The sequence below is a fragment of the Helianthus annuus genome, chromosome 16, assembly GCF_002127325.2.
Source record: "Helianthus annuus cultivar XRQ/B chromosome 16, HanXRQr2.0-SUNRISE, whole genome shotgun sequence".
Taxonomy (NCBI): domain Eukaryota; kingdom Viridiplantae; phylum Streptophyta; class Magnoliopsida; order Asterales; family Asteraceae; genus Helianthus; species Helianthus annuus.
The window spans coordinates 142,448,876-142,468,875 of record NC_035448.2 but is presented as its reverse complement, the minus strand read 5'-3'; the positions used below and the strand labels follow the sequence as shown (position 1 = coordinate 142,468,875).

The 20,000-nt window shown below is 34.2% G+C and overlaps 3 long non-coding RNA genes across 3 annotated transcripts; all 3 read left to right on the top strand.

Moving 5' to 3' along the window:
- The first annotated feature begins 2,601 nt into the window (after positions 1-2,601).
- On the top strand, positions 2,602-4,289 carry LOC110916476. The gene is made up of 3 exons (XR_002579786.2): positions 2,602-2,752; positions 3,301-3,357; positions 3,963-4,289. It is a non-coding gene; the product is annotated as an uncharacterized LOC110916476 (long non-coding RNA).
- A 4,597-nt stretch (positions 4,290-8,886) lies between these two features.
- On the top strand, positions 8,887-10,535 carry LOC110916477. Its single transcript, XR_002579787.2, has 3 exons — positions 8,887-8,998; positions 9,547-9,603; positions 10,209-10,535. It is a non-coding gene; the product is annotated as an uncharacterized LOC110916477 (long non-coding RNA).
- A 3,692-nt stretch (positions 10,536-14,227) lies between these two features.
- LOC110917670 lies at positions 14,228-16,454 on the top strand. The gene is made up of 4 exons (XR_002580762.2): positions 14,228-14,750; positions 15,635-15,883; positions 15,957-16,052; positions 16,244-16,454. It is a non-coding gene; the product is annotated as an uncharacterized LOC110917670 (long non-coding RNA).
- Positions 16,455-20,000: the final 3,546 nt, after the last annotated feature.

Genomic DNA, 20,000 nt, shown 5'->3' with positions numbered 1-20,000 from the left:
AACTAGTAGGATGTTAGTGTTAGAAATATGAAAGATGATGAAACCATCCACCATGAACTTGAAACTTGAATAAACATAATTTTTCTTGTAAAATGAAGTTGTAAACTTGTAGATCTAAAGATCTACAAGTGGTTTTTCGAAAAAACCAAGCGGAAGATACTAGTTTTGTTAAAACCCGGATATTTTATGAACTAGAAGCATTTATAGTAACTAAACAAGTGTGTAAACACTTGTGTAACAATGAAATTTCATAAAGAAATATTTTTGTGAATCTTGACTAGAAGTTGTGTAACTTCAAGTTCTTTAAAAATAAAGTTTACAAAAACTAATCATGTTTTTAAAGTTAACAAGACCCACTAAATATGATGGTAATTTACTATATGTTTTTACAAAACCTTCAAGTTCATGAGTTTATGATTTATCCTTATTTTGTCAAGATAGTGATTAAATATTGTTGATTGATGATTGTTGATTGGTTTTTGAAAAGAAAATGATATGCTAAAAGCATGGACACCTCCATTTACAGAGAAAACTCTGGCGAAATTTTTCCAGAAATATAACACTTAGAAATATTTTTCTAACAAATATTTACAAATATAATTTTTAACTTGTTTTCAAAAATAAACTTCGCCATGATTTTTATTACAAAATACCAAGTATCGGAGGTGGATTTTCGTAAATAAAACTTGTTAAATATATATTTAGAATATATATTTTATAATAAGACGCTTGTGTGATTATGTGATTATTTTGTGAACTAGATATATATTATTTTTAGGGTAAAAATAATATAACATGAAAACACCGTGAAAATACTACTCCAAAATAATACCAACGCGCTCACAAAATAAATATTTAAGTTATATAAGTATCGTATACAACGCGAACTTTAAAAATCTAACTTATGTATTTTTCAGAAAAATACTCCTATTTGTATAATGCTGGTGAAATATTATTTTGGAAAAACTTATGAAATAAAATATTTTTGGGAAAAATATATATATTTTGGGATTAAAGAGTAAATTACAAGTTTTGTCCTTTATGTATGTCCCAAATTGCAGGCGCTGTCCTTTAAACCAGAACTTGACAGGCGGTGTCCTTTGTGTTTTCAAAATCTTGCACGTTTTGTGCTTTAGGCCAAACTTAGTTAGATTTGTTAGTTAAATCTGGTATCAAGGGGCTGTTTTGTAAAAAAAAATTATTCAGGGACTAAATTGTACAAAACTTATTATTATTATTATTATTATTATTATTATTATTATTATTATTATTATTATTATTATTATTATTGAGTAAATTACTAACCACCATCACCACCACCCTTCATCACCATCACCATCACCACCACCCTCCACCGCCGCCGCCACCACCACCGCCGCCACCACCACCACCACTACCGAAAGTGTTTGATGAAAAAAAAGATCAGATAAGCATTCGACTTGTAGGTGCTTTGAGTAAAAGTACATACCTTCAGTAAAGAAATCAAAGATTTCGATTAACACCATCCTTATCACTTAAACCAGACAATTCATCAAAAGAAATCAAAGATTTCGATGAAACATTCAGTAAAGCTTGCTTTAACATATTAATTGCAAACAACTTCCCATTCATTTCACCATACAATATACCAAACTGCAAACCTAACCACATCAACACTCTGTACAAAACCGGACAATCACCACCACCCGCTCGCTCCCCTTTCGAAAACGAAACCATATATCCAACAGCCTCCCTAGCTATAGCCCTCAAACAAACCCTAAACAACAGAAGCATATGATCCCTCATAAACACATCAATCACAACCCCATAAAACGGCGAATTCACCAACATCCACTTCATCAAACCATCCTCTCCACACAAGTAACAACACCACACAATCAAACAAACAACACCGCGTGAATAAACCAACGGATAATCATTCCACTGACTAATCTCTAGCCTAACATTGTAGTACTCAGAGGGAAGCAGCTTAACAAAATAACCACTACTAAATAGACCATCAATGGCGCCGGTGACGTCATCTTCACCGTCGCCTGTAAAACCTGCACACTCAGCTGATAAGGCAGCTGGCAACGTAAGCGTAAGATCGGTGTTGTTATTGTGTTGCAGAAACGTAACAACCGCCGGACAATCAGTGTAAAAGAAGTTTGAATCGAGAAATGTGTGGTAATCGGTTAAGGATATAGAGAGATCTGTGTTGGAATTGAGATGATTGATTTTGTGAGTGGTGATGGTGGTGGCGGTGGTGGTGGTAATGGGTGGATGGTCGTGATGAGGGAAGGTGATGGTTGAGCGGCGGAGGGCGGTGGGTGTGGTGGTAATGGCGGTGGTGGTTGCAGGTGTTTGGGGGCGGTGGTGAATGGGGATAAATGGGGAAGACGACCTAATTTGGGGATTTTATGTAACACCCCAAAAATGTTTATTTGATAAGTTAAAGTTTATTTAAAAACTTAACTTAGTTAGTTGGATTTAATTTCCATGATATAAAATAATAAAGGGGTGAAGTTTAAAACTAAATAAGTAAAGGAAACTTGAGGGACTAAAGTTGTAACATGTCAAAAATTAAATTTAATTAAAATTAAAAAGGATTAAAAACCCACACACACTCTCTGTGCGTGGGTTCTGGACGATCGAAGAGAAGAAAAGGGTTGAAACCCTAGCATCAAGAAATCCAGCAATTTAGCTTGAATCAAAGGAAAAATTCGATGCATGATGCCCTAAACTCGAGTAGCTAACCTCAATTTCTAAGGTGGTAAGTTAAATTTTCTGAAATCATGATTTGTAGAATGAGGGGTTCAACCAATCTCGAAATTTTATGCCTAAATGTGAGAAATCTGAGTTAGGGTTACCTTCTAGGATAAGAATCATGTTGATTTTTAGGTTATTTGAAAGATTTTGGTAAAAACCCACTTGTAGTAGTAATGCTATGAAGATGATGATGCTAAATGTGTTAAATTGAGTACGGTTATGATATAAGAAGTTAGGTATTGTAGATTATTATTATAAGGATCCGATTTAGGATGAAGATTATGTGAAAATTTGTTGAATTTCATGATTTTGATATGAACTAGTAAGATTATGTATAATATACTTGTACACTATGCCTTGTAGATGGTACGCACGCAATGTGTTCGATGAAATGCCTAAGTGAGTTTAGTTATGGTTTTTACATGAATACTTGTTAAGTCGATGTAACTCCTTTATGATAATGGCGTATGTGATTAGTAGACACCATAATGAACTATAAGGAATGTAAAAGTAATGTTTTTGAAAGCTAAAGTATGGGATTATGACCTATAGGCACGAAGAAGGAAGAAGGCGCAAGTCACTCGAAGGCATAAGTATCTCAAGATCGCGGTAAGTTCTTTTGAACTTTATTTACTCTACTATTATATTTACGATGATATTGAATGATATTATTTGATAATACAATTCGTGTAATTTCTTTACGGATAAAGATTGGTTAGATGTAAGAGTTTATCTCGAAAAAGGTTTTAGAAGTTATGTTGTAGTGGATGCGAAATAGCAAATCCCTTGTGGATTTGGTTATGCTAACAAAGGGTATGATAAGCTATGCAAGTCGACAAGTTCTAGTTGAACAAGTCGAGTAAGAATAAGCTACTACCCGTTTTGAACGGGTGGTCATGAATGCTATGACAAATGCTTGAAGTTTAATCCGTTATACGGATGGAAAGGAAAGATTTATGTTGAAAGCAATTAACCCAATTAAACGGGTCGAAAGTGTATGCTTAACTCTCAATGAGAGTGTTTATGCCAAACCCAATTAAACGGGTTGAATATGTATGCTTAACTCTCAATGAGAGTGTTTATGCTAAACCCAATTACTTGGGTAGTCGGATGCGTAAAAAGAATGAAAGTTCTTGTATGGATGGAGCTAAAACGAAAGAATTATGATTTAATATGTGCGGCAACTAACCTTTAAAATTTGGTTGTTAATGTAGGTAAAACTCCACTCTAGGCGACTTGGAGATTTGGAGCGAGCACGGGCCCATGCTATGTTATACCAAATGCTTCCGCTAGTTTTTGTTCGTCTTTATGGTCCATGACTTGTTATTTTGTCCAACTTTGTTAGTAGTCGTATTTTGCAAAAACTTGTTGTCCTTGTCTTGGGTAGTTTAATGTCAAAAAGGGTCATGGATTGTTGTTAGTGTTATGTGTTAAAAACAGGGAGGCATGTCCGTTTTACGAACGGGTCATGCCCAATTTTCCTAAGAATTTTATTATGTATCAAAGCTTGGTAATTTGATGTCTATAAATTACTTTTGTAAGTTGTTTTGTAAGGACAAAAAATGTGGGCGTAACAAGTTGGTATCAGAGCCTAGGTTTGAGGGATTCGAGCTTTTAACGCGATGCTTGAACTCAAACCGACGGCTCATTCGAAAGTGTGCTCGCTCCAAGATCGCCAATGAGGTAACAATTTAAGTTTTTAGTGAACGCAAGTATGTGTAATGTGCTTGTAAAGTTAAGTTAAGTTAAGTATGCGAAGGGGTAAATATGGAGGGTAAAATGATAAGTTCTAGGGACCGCACGGCTGGAAACGGACCCGAAAAAGAGTTAAAACACTTAAAAATGGAAGCAGCAGCGGATTAACAAACGGCAGGCCGTCGCCGACGGCTGGATGCCCGTCGCCGACGCCACCCCCCCCCCAGGGCCGACGCCCTATCTGTCTGCCGACGGAAGTAAGTGGCCGACGCCACATTCTGAGGCCCGTCGCCGACGGATCCTCTAACCGTCGCCGACGGGTTGTGCAAATCCGATCCGTGAAATTTCCATGTTTTTCACGTTCTAGCCAAACGTACTTCCCGAAAGCCTGATTCACGGCCCCGTTGAGCCCTTATGGGACAAATTAAGCCATGAAAGGATAAAAGAAAATTGGTGGTAACGGAAAATTTTTGTTTTTCACATTTAGAGTTACCGGGTTGTCCGAAAGCCTATTTAATGATTATGTAGGGTCCGTATAAGGCCTAATAGATGTATGTAACCACGATTAGTGGTTACGATGGAAAGAAAATTTTAAGGGTCGAAAGTAATGTGTCGGATGACACAAATGAATGCTAAAAAGAAAAAATGAATGAAAAAAAATGAGTAAAGTTTTAAATGTGAGGATGCGAATGAAGTAAATACGGACTAATAAACTATGATGTATTGAAAGCTTGTGAACTATAATTTAAGTTACCATACTTCTCAGAAATGCCCGTTTTATGCTCCTGGCAAGTTAATAGAAGATATAATAAGTTATGTAAGGTTATGTAGACCGTTGGCGATAAAGTAAAAATTTATGAAAATTCGGATGAATGTATGCTTTGATCAGAATTATGCATTAGAGGCGTGTACCTTGTACCTGAATGGTGTGATGCTTATGTGTAATTAATTAAATTGCCATATTACGATTAAAGGGCGAATATGTGCTAAACGCGAATCATATGAGCTTAATAGTAAAAGATACGTTGGAATTATGTTATATAGTTAACTTGAATGGTAATTACCATTGTAGAATCATGAAGCATTAGTATGCGAAAATACGTGAAGGTGAATGTACATATGTGTATTGTTTGGGGGATTACGTAAATTATATGTATGAAATACGTAGAATATTAGTATTACGGTCTATCATGTTTTACGTGTTCAAAAATCTGGAGTATGTAAGCAAGACAGTTGACTATCTAAAAGTCAACAGTATAGGAATATTATGAAATGGTCATTAGACACAAAAGCTAAAGTAAAGAGTTGATATGTTAAGTATTAAGTGATTTACGTGTTATGCCTGACGATAGTTTAGTTGTATGGATTGGAAGTGAGATGACTAATAATAAATGCCTTGTTTTTTTTACGAAATTTGACTAACGAAAGTCAATCAACTTATGAATAGAAAGAAAATGAATAGTTGTATGTATGCTCACATAAGCTAACAGTGTTATGAATGTAATAATATATTAATATGTAAGGATGGAAGTCTTGTCAGTTGATTCAAGTATGGATGGCAAACGGAGTAAGAGGAAGCAATGAGGCAAGCACGAACATGAACGCTAAAGGTAAGTGATTTCGCAATCGCTTCGAATTCATCTACATGAAGGTGTATACGTGTTTGAGTATTCGGAATCAAAGCGGAATGTATAAATAAATGAGAAAGGTTATGGTACGTTTTGTTGAGATTGTTGGCATAATGTTAAACCGATAAGACCTCATTACAAGGGTAAATCGGTCATAAATTTTAGTTGAGAAATTCTAAGGCGGAAATGAGAACTTGGTAATGTCGATGAAAGGTATGGGAAGAATATTAGTTGGGATGTCAGTTAAAGACATTTTGTAAAGATGTCCGAATTGAGAGTAAGTGCAACATGTACGGAAATACTTATATACAAAAAAAAGTATTGGGTGGTGGTTGACCTTATAAGGATATATTGTAGAATACAGTAAATAATAATTACTTACAAACTTTGGAAATATTACGTAAGAACTGCAACGTGTAATGTAGGATACTCGTTAGTAAGGGACATGCTAGAGAACGTAGGTGAATTAACACCAAATATGGTGAACGAACAAATGGAAATGATATATTAAGAAATGGTCATGAATTGACCGAAGCTCGAGAAAAACATGAGAATCATCTCACTTATGTCCAGTCAAGCTAGCAAAAAGGGGTCTAACGATTCTTAAAGGATTGGATCAATATAGGCAAGAAGGATAAGAATGAAAAGTTTAAGCTTACGATTGAATGTGAATCAAATTTAAGAAAGAATGGTGGGAAGACCACTAGAAATAGGATGTAGAGTGTGGCGTAGAGACGCGCTACATGAATTAGGACATGGAATTAGTGCTAGAACCCAACACTTGAAGTTGAATGTAGAAGATTAATACGAAAATATATCATAAGAAATATCATGGTAATTGATACGACATGAGAACGTAAGGTACAGATGAAAATATCAGAATATGAGAAATGGATTCAAACTAGTAAAAGTGAAAAGTAATAATTTAAAAAGTTCGAATCCATTAGTGAAGACGTATTAAAGAAGTGAGAATAACTAAGTACCAAACTCAAATAAAGTTATACGGGTCAAAGGACGATCGCTATTTGAACCCGGTATTAAATGTTCGGTTTATCAAGTTTATTACTTAAAGGTGAGCATAATGTATGGGCATGCTTTGTCACAGTTTGGAAAGCATTGCCGTCGCAAAGTATAAATAACGAGTCAAGGGTTTTGACCCGCGCCAGGTACGTATAAAAGATTATATTTTTAATAGGATCTTAGGGCTCGACTAGAGAATGATGTGTCAAAATAAGATAACTGATACCCATATGTGAGAATGTATTTACAATTAGACTTCCGAAAGGTCAAACGAAATAAATGAAGTCCTTGCAATTATTCAAGTATAAGGTACGAACGTGTACCTCGATGCGACCACAATAGGTAAGGGGGTGTTAATCCGACACTGAAAGGTCAAACTGCGAAAGTTGGCGAGATAATCAATAAAAAAGAAATGGAACGTATGATATGTTTAGCATGTACGTAAGAAAATTTTGAAAGAGAAAATAGGCGAACCAACACCCTGTAGGATGCAATTAGGAAAGGTTGTGTGCTAACTATTTATGATGTAATTCTTAGTGAAATGATAGTATTGAAGCTAGTGGAAGGATGCCCACGAGTGGGAGCATATTTCATGAATGAATGAGACCAATTCTGGTACGGAAGGTACCTATAAAGAAGCGAATCGATCCGGCACACGGATGACCGACTTATACATTGAAAGCGAAGTTAGTAAAATGTTTAATTTTTGATTCATGATTAAGAATCCGTAGATTTATTTGTAAATGTGAGCAAATGAATTGGTTAAACGCTCGTATGGTACTCGTACACAACATACTTAGTCGTTATCATAAGTAGTTCGTGCAAGGAGCTAATAATGAAGTGTGCGAAGGATTAAATTTAAGGCTAAATTCAAACTTGTAATTAGATCAAGTGACGGTAGTAACCATAGAATGATGCCTTATACCCGTATTAAGTATGAAAGAGTAATTAGGAAGTGGATAGCTTGGTATCAGTACCACTAAGTCATTAAATGTCTATAGTATGCGTATAATGTTATGTTAAGCCCTCATGTGAACAAGAAAGTAATTGGAAAAAACGTTAGTAATGGGATGATGGGGTGGTTTATGATTACAATAATGAATTATAGCGTACATGATTCGTGTGTAGAATAAAATAAATCGATTGTTTATATTAGTAGATGTATGAATATATTACGCTTAATTAGAAGGATAGAAACAAGCCGCAAGCATAAGCTTGTACGACAAATAGTATGTATTTGGAATAAATTTCAATGAACGAACCGCTAGTGATGATGTATGTTAGGAACTAGTATTATAAAGTGAAAACGACACTAATAAGAGTTCCGGATCAGATTCTGACTTTATGTGATTATGAAAGTAAATTGTTTGAGTTAAGAACGGAGGGACAATGCGTACAGATACGTTTATGCATAAATGAACACTTGCCAAGATTCAAAATGCGTCCATGTTATATTAAGCAGTGTGAGCAAATAGATGTAAAAGTAAGAATAGAAGTGGTCTTGTTGGAATGAGAAAGGTTTCGGGGACGAAACCTCTTTTAAGGGGGGTAGATTTGTAACACCCCAAAAATGTTTATTTGATAAGTTAAAGTTTATTTAAAAACTTAACTTAGTTAGTTGGATTTAATTTCCATGATATAAAATAATAAAGGGGTGAAGTTTAAAACTAAATAAGTAAAGGAAACTTGAGGGACTAAAGTTGTAACATGTCAAAAATTAAAGTTAATTAAAATTAAAAAGGATTAAAAACCCACACACACTCTCTGTGCGTGGGTTCTGGACGATCGAAGAGAAGAAAAGGGTTGAAACCCTAGAATCAAGAAATCCAGCAATTTAGCTTGAATCAAAGGAAAAATTCGATGCATGATGCCCTAAACTCAAGTAGCTAACCTCAATTTCTAAGGTGGTAAGTTAAATTTTCTGAAATCATGATTTGTAGAATGAGGGGTTCAACCAATCTCGAAATTTTATGCCTAAATGTGAGAAATCTGAGTTAGGGTTACCTTCTAGGATAAGAATCATGTTGATTTTTAGGTTATTTGAAAGATTTTGGTAAAAACCCACTTGTAGTAGTAATGCTATGAAGATGATGATGCTAAATGTGTTAAATTGAGTACGGTTATGATATAAGAAGTTAGGTATTGTAGATTATTATTATAAGGATCCGATTTAGGATGAAGATTATGTGAAAATTTGTTGAATTTCATGATTTTGATATGAACTAGTAAGATTATGTATAATATACTTGTACACTATGCCTTGTAGATGGTACGCACGCAATGTGTTCGATGAAATGCCTAAGTGAGTTTAGTTATGGTTTTTACATGAATACTTGTTAAGTCGATGTAACTCCTTTATGATAATGGCGTATGTGATTAGTAGACACCATAATGAACTATAAGGAATGTAAAAGTAATGTTTTTGAAAGCTAAAGTATGGGATTATGACCTATAGGCACGAAGAAGGAAGAAGGCGCAAGTCACTCGAAGGCATAAGTATCTCAAGATCGCGGTAAGTTCTTTTGAACTTTATTTACTCTACTATTATATTTACGATGATATTGAATGATATTATTTGATAATACAATTCGTGTAATTTCTTTACGGATAAAGATTGGTTAGATGTAAGAGTTTATCTCGAAAAAGGTTTTAGAAGTTATGTTGTAGTGGATGCGAAATAGCAAATCCCTTGTGGATTTGGTTATGCTAACAAAGGGTATGATAAGCTATGCAAGTCGACAAGTTCTAGTTGAACAAGTCGAGTAAGAATAAGCTACTACCCGTTTTGAACGGGTGGTCATGAATGCTATGACAAATGCTTGAAGTTTAATCCGTTATACGGATGGAAAGGAAAGATTTATGTTGAAAGCAATTAACCCAATTAAACGGGTCGAAAGTGTATGCTTAACTCTCAATGAGAGTGTTTATGCCAAACCCAATTAAACGGGTTGAATATGTATGCTTAACTCTCAATGAGAGTGTTTATGCTAAACCCAATTACTTGGGTAGTCGGATGCGTAAAAAGAATGAAAGTTCTTGTATGGATGGAGCTAAAACGAAAGAATTATGATTTAATATGTGCGGCAACTAACCTTTAAAATTTGGTTGTTAATGTAGGTAAAACTCCACTCTAGGCGACTTGGAGATTTGGAGCGAGCACGGGCCCATGCTATGTTATACCAAATGCTTCCGCTAGTTTTTGTTCGTCTTTATGGTCCATGACTTGTTATTTTGTCCAACTTTGTTAGTAGTCGTATTTTGCAAAAACTTGTTGTCCTTGTCTTGGGTAGTTTAATGTCAAAAAGGGTCATGGATTGTTGTTAGTGTTATGTGTTAAAAACAGGGAGGCATGTCCGTTTTACGAACGGGTCATGCCCAATTTTCCTAAGAATTTTATTATGTATCAAAGCTTGGTAATTTGATGTCTATAAATTACTTTTGTAAGTTGTTTTGTAAGGACGAAAAATGTGGGCGTAACATTTTATATTTTTAAGTTTTGTCAATTTAGTCCCTGAATAAATTTTTTTTACAAAATAACCCCTTGATACCAGATTTAACTAACAAATCTAACTAAGTTGGCCTAAAGGACAAAACGTGCAAGATTTTGAAAACACAAAGGACACCGCCTGTCAAGTTTTGGTTTAAAGGACAGCGCCTGCAATTTGGGACATACATAAAGGACAAAACTTGTAATTTACTCGGGATTAAAAGCATTTTTGGCAAAGTAATTAAAATATATTTTTCAAGTGAGACTTAAAAATATATTTTCGGAATTATAAAACACACATGTATTATTACTCCCATCCTTGGGAAGGAAAATACGAATATAAAATAATTTAGAAGTGTGAATACGAAATACTTGTCTAACTATTTCCCGAAAACGTTAAAAACTTTAAGCTAAGGCATGGCCGTCCGTCTAATAGGCATTAGTACGTGTAGGTCGTCACGCTGCAGATTGAGTTGGAGTTTGACGTTTCACGAGACGCACTTCAGTGAGTTCATGTCCCCCTTTTCTATTTACTGTTTTCAGTTTCATACTTCGGGGGTGAAATACATGCGACAACTATTACAAACATTTATTACATGGTATGGTTAGCGTAGGGAGGGTTTATACTACTAGATCATGTGAGGGGTGGGTACAATACTTGAGGCTATTAATCCTCTTTGTAGGACCGAGAGACACAAGAGTGATAGATCTATTTGGGTGTAGCGAGCCCACACCCGTGAGGCCGGGGAGGCCTATAGAGGTGACTGTGTCTTACAGCCGAAGCCCGATACAAATTTGCTATGTTTGAGTTTCCCTGCACTTTCTCACACATACCAGTGGCTTTGCAACCCATTGGTGATCTCTTTTTCCTTATTGCTACATACCAGGGACTTTTATACATACTTTAAAGGTTTACTCATACTCACTTTTACATGAACTCGCTCAACTTTTTGTTGATTTTTCAAATTACATGTATTTCTGGAAATTAGGGATCTGGCAAGGTATGCTATGTCATCAAGCTGCGTAGGAGAAATGATGTCATCCGAGTTTAGGGATTGTGACTTTTGCCTGGACCAGTCACAAGTCTTAAACTGTGTTTTTAATTCTTGTCTTATCGTTGTGTCGTACGAACAATAATTTTTATTATGTCATGTTGTAATCCGTTGCATGTGTCGACTTTTGAAAACAATGTTGTCGTGTTTTACTTTTTAAACTTGAATTAATGGATGAACATCATGGTTTTATTTTCATATAGCATTGTTGTGATTATGCTATGGTATTAAGAAGTCACACCAAATAAACCCACGCTTCCGCAAAGCCAAGGTGTGACGAATGTTACATTTTGGTTGGATGTTTGGCTTGACAACAAACTGTTAAATTTATTACATGATATATTATGGAAAGAAATAGATAAAGCTTATGTTGTTATTGGTCGTTGCTATGTCTGGGATGAGACGGTTGCTTGCAGGTAGAATGAAAACATAGTCTAATGGATTTTGGAGGAGACTAATGAATTGAATATTGTGATGACCAGATTGTAACAACTCTATTTTGGGATTAGGAAAGATAATTGGAAGTGATTAGGTGATATTTCAGGAATTTTTTCGGTGGCCTCGACGCGAGAAGATGTTATGCAATATAAAGCCGGTACCACCTAGCAACATTCTCGAGTCATACAATTGGATCCCGTTTAAAATCAATGTGTTTGGTTGGATGGTTTTACTGGGTGGCATCCCTACTAAGGACGTGTTAACCAAAAGGAATTTTCTCACGGTTCTCCCCTATGTTCTTTGTGCGGTTTTCAAAACGAATAAATAGATCACATTTTCTCTTCGTGTAATGTTGGTCCACGATAGTGTGGCAACATGTTAGTAGGTGGTGCAAGATTGAGCCCCTATTTGCATTCTTGGTCCACGATTTGTTTGTCACAAGCATTTGTTAATGGAAAACTACATACTCGGTATAAATGGATCTTCTCATGAGAGCATGTCTAAGATAGACAAAATCAATGGAGACATCAAGTTGTTGAGCTTTCTTTGGATCAAGAATAAACGTAGTTAGTGTCCATAGATTGGATCAAATGGATATCCTTTGATGCATAGTTTTGTTTATTGTTTGATCTTGTTTCCCATGTTGTAGTTTGTTGTGCCTGTTGCTTGCTTGCCATAGTTTTTTTGAATAGAAGTTGTCCTTCCTAAAAAAAAAAGAAAGTTGTTACACAAACTTGTAAAAAAATATTAGGAAAGTGTTTTTTTATATAAATTGGGTACAAGCAAACTTTATTAAAAAAATGTGATAAATTTTATACTACAACTTTATTATAAAATATGATATAATTTCCTTTTTATATACAAAAAAGCATATGCTTTTTTAGATATTTATTAACTTTTTTAAAAGTAATATATATTTTTTAATGTTTTTATCTTCTCGAAATTAAATCCACTAACTACATTTTGCTATTCTATAAAGTTATATTTCAATAAATTAAAGCGTAAAGTTTTCATGTTCAAATATTATTTTACACCAAGATTATCTTCTGATATATATATATTTAAAAAACTTAACCATCAAATATTAAAAAGAAAAGAATTTAGAAAGAAAAAAAAAACCCGTCCTTGATATTGTGTGGCCCATCAAATGTCAAAAATATTAACTCAAACCAACCAACCCAATCAATCCCTCACCAAATTCTCACTTTACAAGTTTCCTCTATTCACCTCTCTTTTGACCTATACTAGCTCTTTGCTTCTAACATGTTGTGATCGCTGATTTTATGTTTTACATATATGTTTTCAAAAGTTCTAACATCCTATAACTTATTTCAATACCCTTTTACACTCTATATCTCTCTCTCTCTCTCTCTCTCTCTCTCTCTCTCTCTCTCTCTCTATATATATATATATATATATATATATATATATATATATAGAAAGACAGAGAGAAGAAATGTCTGAATATTAACTCCCTAAAAGACTTTCACTGTCATATTTTCATTTAGATCCTTCATTTATTATGTGTTACAATTACAACTGAATACTATACTGAGATTACTAAGACCATGCACTACTACAAAAGGTAGCATTAGACGGTGTCAAGGATTTTTTTAGACGGTGTTAAAGTAATAACACCGTCTTAAAACTAATACCAATAGCTCTTTTTAATAAAATATTCAATAAAATTCAGAAGAACACCGTCTAATGCTTAAACACCGTCTTATACTAATTTCTCCAACCTTTAGATGGTGTTGTCTCTGAACACCGTCTTATAAATATTCAATGAACCCCGTCTAATGCTTAAACACCGTCTTATAAACTAATTTCTGCATCTTTTAGACGGTGTTGTCTGTGAACACCGTCTTATAAACTGAAAACAGATCGCTCAAATATCAACCACCAAAACCTTATCTCTTTCCTTTCATCTTCCTCCTAACAACTTCTTCATCTTCTCCATCTTCCTCATAACAACTTCTTCATCTTCATTCAAGAATTTCACCATTAACAACCTTACAAAGTTTCAAGGTTAGTTTTTTTTTTTTCTCTTTATATATGTTATTTAATATTTTTTAGTTTTATAAATAGTAGTTATATCATGTTTAATTATATGTTGTTAAAAATTCAAATTTGATTTTTTCTTGCTTTGTTTTGATAAATCACTAGTACATTATCTATATATAACAAAGAACGTAGCTTCCAGTAGTACATCTGAACCGTTCATCTTTTGATCTATGGTATGCTTCACAAAGAAGCCCTAATGTTAATTACAGAAATACCACTTCCTTGCTTTCGTTTTCATTTTCCACCACGCACGAGAAAGCCACCGGCAAAGGAAGAAGCTGACCTCCGGTGACCAGGCCTCTGTCGGCAACGACAGTGGAAGACGGCCGTGATATGGTCATTGACAATGGCATGTGACGCTAATGGCTCCAGGCGGCCGTCGGCCACGGCACTGGAAGACGGCGTCAAGATAGTCGTTTACGACAGAGTGTTACGCTAGTGGCTCCAGCGGGAGTAAAAACTCTCTCGGTTCTTTCGGATTTTATATGTTCGTTAATGGGGATTGATTGTGGCTACGGTGATTAATTTCTATGATCGTTGATGGGGGTTGATTGTGGCTGTGGCTTTAATCTTCAAAATTGAACTACAGAAATTGAATTCATCATGTCAAACATCATAGTAAGTTCTTTCTTCTATGATTAATTTTCCGAGAGGTCGTAATTGCTTGGAGGCGTTGCTTGCAACGATGTTTAATTTTTGTTTGCTTTTGATGGAACCATTGAGACCTAGGAGCTTTTACAATCGATTGGTAGTTTTAGTTTGTGCAAGTGACCGTATTCGTTCAAGTGCAAATGATACCTGTTTCTGAATGTTCAGAATTTATGTTTTTGCTTGATATTTCATTCTTTATTTATGTTTTTGTTGGATATTTTGTTTTCAATTCGGGTTTTCTGCAAGTCATAGAAGTTTTAGTTGTCATAGAAATTGACTACCCATGAATGTTATTTGTTTTCTAGCAATTTCATTTATAACAACACTAATAATAACCTTAGTTAGCGGGAGTCTTCTTCGAACAACCCTACTACATATGAGTTTTGATTACCTTTTACAATAAGATTTGTCAATAGTTTTAAATTGATGGCTTTCGACTATGAAATTCGTTTGGCAATGTATATATGTGCTATTCTGTCTGCATTTCTAACAGTATGAAACATGTTTTGTAGTTTTTGTTGCTGCTATAAGGTCGCTTGCTTCACTTAGGGTTGCTTGATTCAACAAAGAAGTCCTTTTTGCAACAAAGTTGTATTTCAATAGATTAATTTATAATAACCTACAGTGAAATGGCTTATAAATATAATAGCCCATATATGAAAACGTTAAGCTTTATTATTCCTCAATGTTCTTAAAGTAACAAGCTACACTAGCTAATAACTAGAATTTGTTGCAATAGTTAACTTCTGTAAATCCACAATCAGTCACTTTTAATTGTGTGTGAAACTGTGAATTCGTTATTAGTTTCTATCATGCTTAAATAATATATAGTGTTAATGTTAATTTTGTAGGATGTTGAGAGCAGTTGGAGCACCTTACTGTAGAAAGAACATCCGGAGTATAAATTCACATTTTTGTTTTATGATTTTTCTCGGTTTTAGTCCTTTAGGCTTCTATGTTTTATTTGGATTCAACACATAGGACATGTTTATATTTTGGATTCAACAAAGATAAAAGGCGAAAAAAATGCTTCTAACTATCGTCTTTCAAGCCTAATTCCTACCGCCTTAGGATCCGAGTTCAACTACACAATGGTTGATGTATGTGTGTTTGCTATTTCTAAATTGTTTGATTTTCGTTACTTTTAAATAATAATTTGTTAATTTATTACAGTGTAAGCAACAAAAGGGTGGATGAGAATGCGGCTACATGGTTCTCCAACATATGTTTGACTTTGTCAATTTGTATCAAAACCAATTTCCCGATGAAGTAAGTAAAATATACTTGTTTATCAATTTATTACTTAACTGTTTATTTTTTTAAAACTTAGAAGGTTTAGATGTATATAACATGTAAATATATACATAGCCTTATTGCCGATGTTGTTATCGATTTTCTCTTTGCCTTTAGATTTATTCTATAATATTTGTAATAACTCTTTCTATCTACTTTTATTTTAGATGTGGCACGACACGAGAGTGGCTACGGATAATGAAATAGATGTTTTGTTGATGACGTTGATGCCGAAGTTTTTTAGCGAGTTAGGTATTCCGTTAGTTTATCTTATGTGTAGTTTGTTATGTATTCACAAATGATTGTAATTTGACGGGTTTATTTCCGAATTGGATGTGGGGTTTATTTTAGATTTGAATGTGCATTGTTTTGGTTTGATTTGAAAATGTTCCATTGGTTGATGTATTTTTTTTCCAGCAAATGTATTTTTGGTGTATTTTTTTTCCAGCAAATGTATTTTTGGAAAATATGCATTTAGTAAATGTATTTTTTTTCCAGCAGTTTATAAGACGGTGTTGGTACTAATGGTATTAAAAGACGGGGTTCACTAAGTTTATAAGACGGTGTTAAAAGTATTTGATTTAATAAATGTTTTGATATTAAAAGACGGGGTTCACAAAGTTTAAGCCGGTGTTCAAACTGAACACCGTCTAATAAGATTTGAGTTTAAGCCGGTGTTCAAATAGAACACCGTCTAATAATATTTGATTTTAAACCAGTGCAGTTTAAGACGGTGTTGAAAACACCGTCTTAAAACCCATTTCACCCCGTCTAAAGCTCTATTTTGTAGTAGTGATGTGTAGTTGAAGACTTGAAGACACAAATAATGCCCCCATACTTGGGCGTTTTGCGTCATGTGACAGTCCAATCAGTAATGAGCCATTATAGGGAGGTTTTCTAAAATGGGTGTAGTGATGATGTGAGCATTATGAGCATGTTAAAAGGGGTGTGATATAATTAAATAAAAAACCATAAAAAAGGTATTGGCCAAACAAAAAGAAGAATAGCTGTGATTGGCCAAACAATTGAACATGGGGCGTGGAGAAAAGAACGCTTTGGCCATTTAAAAAAAACGCCCAGAGGGCCGGTGATGGGCGTTTTTTTTTTTGGAAAAAAAAACGCTCAAAAACCCCCCACTACGGATGATCTAATACTCATTTTATTTCCTTCCCTACAAGCCATGAATTTAGTTCTCTTAAATATTTTGTGTCATTTGTTAATTTAGATGGAAACTGTAAAGGAATTTGATCATGAGATTTAAACATATTGGTGATGCAAGTGGTAGATTAGGGTTGTTAATTTTAGAAAATGTGCGATAAACTTGTCACTCGAACGGGTATATATACATATTACACATAAAAACGAGTATCACTTGTTATAAAACAGTTAAAAATATTTCCTATTTCTTACGTGTCATGTCACAACAATCCTTATATGTGGGTATGCCGATGGTTTGACACTCTACAATCATAAAATAATTATACCACGTGGAACAAACATGGTTTCAAATATAATATAAGTTTGAATTTACAGTTACGCGTTTTCATCAACTTTTTTTCTTTCTTTTTTTTTCGTTATAGCATTTAGACATCTTAGAAATTATAATTAACACATTTTATGCTTTATAATTTTGAATTAGGCAAATTGGAAATAAATAATCCCAACTCACTGTTATTGGCCAATAATATTCCCAACTCATTTAATCACCAATAATAATCCGAACTATTCACTTTTGTTTGTAAAATACTTTCACGTTAAAAAAACACTAACTAGGTTAAAATATTGCTGATGCGGCTTAACATGTGTGAATTGATGTGGCTGGTTAACATCTTACCTGTGTATAAAATGATTATCAGTCTCATTTGCACACACAATCGACTGAATTTGCTCAATTTGTAGAATTAGGGTTTTGAAGGAGAGTGCGATTGTGTGTGCAAATGAGGCTGATAATCATTTTATACACAGGTAAGATGTTAACCAGCCACGTCAGTCCACACATGTTAAGCCACATCAGCAATATTTTAACCTAGTTAGTGTTTTTTTTAACGTGGGTGTATTTTATAAACAAAAGTGAATAGTTCAGTTCGGATTATTATTGGTGATTAAATGAGTTGGGATTATTATTGGTTAATAACAGTGAGTTGGGATTATTTATTTCCAATTCGCCTTTGAATTATTATGTAACATTCTACTAAAATACAGAGTTACGGCTCATATATAATATCCATAAAATACATGAGATAGTTCCCGTGTATATCTTTTATATTCGAGCTACAAACATTTGGCCCCAAAACCATAGATTACGCGAAATGATCTCACGTTTCTTGTTTATATTCCCATATGTTTACCTTACCATTAGAAATTTTCACGTGTTTCTATACAAATATTACGTGTATACATAAGAAATAACAAAAATAAAACATTATTTTAAACCTCGGAAGAATCTTTGTATTTTTCATGTGACCCAAGTCTAGATTCTTAGATTGTGTGTGCATGTTCATACTATGTTTTTCGGTTAGATGTAGGACCTAAAGCACGTAGTAACATAATGCTAGCTATGAATGTAAGATAAGCTACGTCTTTTAAGGTCTTACATTAGCCTATGTTTTTCGGTCACTATGCACCAGTATTTAAATTGGCTCTTCTTTTTTAAAATAAGAGAAATGAACAAGTGTTTATAGGCTAATGTAAGTGTTGCGGTTTGCTAACATGCAATTGCCTTTTTTTTCTTAGATTTTTTTGCTTTTTGAGTTAAATTTCATTTAGTCCCTGTGATTTGGGTCATTTTAACTGTTTAGTCTAAAGTTTTTATTTTTTGTCTGTGGGTCCAAAAAGGTTTCACCGTTGCCATTTTAGTCTATTGAGTTAACTTTATTCATTTTTTCGGTTAATAAGAAGGGCAATTCGGTCATTTTATATAATCGAATTGCTCTTCTCGTAAACAGATTTACATATAAAATGCCTAAATTACCCTTGACCGAATTGCCCTTCTCGTAAACAGATTTACATATAAAATGCCTAAATTACCCTTTTCGTTAATAGAAAAAGTGGATAAAGTTAACCCAGTGAACGAAAATGGCAACGGTGAAACCTTTTTGGACCTACAGACGAAAAACGAAACCTTTGAACTAAACTGACAAAATGACCCAAACCACATGGACTAATTTAACATTAACTCATATTTATATTTTGTTTATATTTATAAAGTAGTAATTACTATAAATGATTATTTGTTTATAGGGAAAAGATCAAATAGGAAGTTTATTTTGGCTAGGAAGTGTAGGAAGTAATATGATGAGGACATGTGGCAATATTTAAAATAAAGAAAAAGGGTATTTTAGTCAATCCAACCCTTTCTTTTTCCTTTTCAAAACCCAGTAACTTCAAAACCCACCATCTTCAACCATTTCTTCATTTTCTATCTCAATAATCTCTACATTATAGTGCGATTTTCATTACCAATCAATGATTCAAACACCCGATCAACGTGTTCTTCAGCTTTTTTTGAAGAAAACCCAATTTAAATTCATAAAAAATCTCGTTTTTTCCGGTGATTTTGGAGATAATCACTCGATTCGAGCGCTGATAAGTGTTTCAATCATTCAAAATTCGTCAATTGTTGAAGAAATCACTTCGATCCATATAAGAAATTCTTTAATTTCATTTTTACGATCTGGGTTTTTGATTTAGTCATTGCGTTTTACGATCATGGCGGGGGTCTGGGGGCAGCGCCCCTGGTAGCGGGGTCCCAGGGGCGGCAGCCCCTGGCGGGGTCCAAGGGGCAGAGCCCCTGGCTGGGGTTAAGCTGCTTAAATTGCTGTAATAAAAATGCATCAGAAAAATTAATTTTCAAGAAATTGGCTCATTTCGAATACAGTAATTCGTAGACAATTCAGAAATTCGTAGACAATTCAGACAGTTCAC